Source organism: Oncorhynchus kisutch, linkage group LG9, assembly GCF_002021735.2.
Source record: "Oncorhynchus kisutch isolate 150728-3 linkage group LG9, Okis_V2, whole genome shotgun sequence".
In the NCBI taxonomy this organism is placed as follows: domain Eukaryota; kingdom Metazoa; phylum Chordata; class Actinopteri; order Salmoniformes; family Salmonidae; genus Oncorhynchus; species Oncorhynchus kisutch.
This window is the reverse complement of record NC_034182.2, coordinates 18,475,645-18,476,025: the sequence shown is the minus strand read 5'-3', so window position 1 is coordinate 18,476,025 and position 381 is coordinate 18,475,645.

Sequence of the window (381 nt, the reverse complement as noted above, 5' to 3'; positions counted from 1 at the left end):
TGACCAGGAAACTCCCCCGACCTTAATCCCATTGAGAACTTGTGGTCAATTCTCAAGAGGCGGGTGGACAAACAAAACTGACAAACTCCAAGCATCGATTATGCAAGAATGGGCTGCATGCCAGGGCGGTTTGCAGAGGTCTTGAAAAAGAAGGGTCAACAATGCAAATATTGACTCTTTGCATCAACTTCATGTAATTGTCAATTAAAGCCTTTGACACTTATGAAATGCTTGTAATTATACTTCAGTATTCCATAGTAACATCTGATAAAAATATCTAAAGACACTGAGGCAGCAGACTTTGTGAAAATTCATATTTGTGTCATTCTCAACTTTTGGCCACGACTGTACATACCTATATTTAAAATACAGACAACTGGA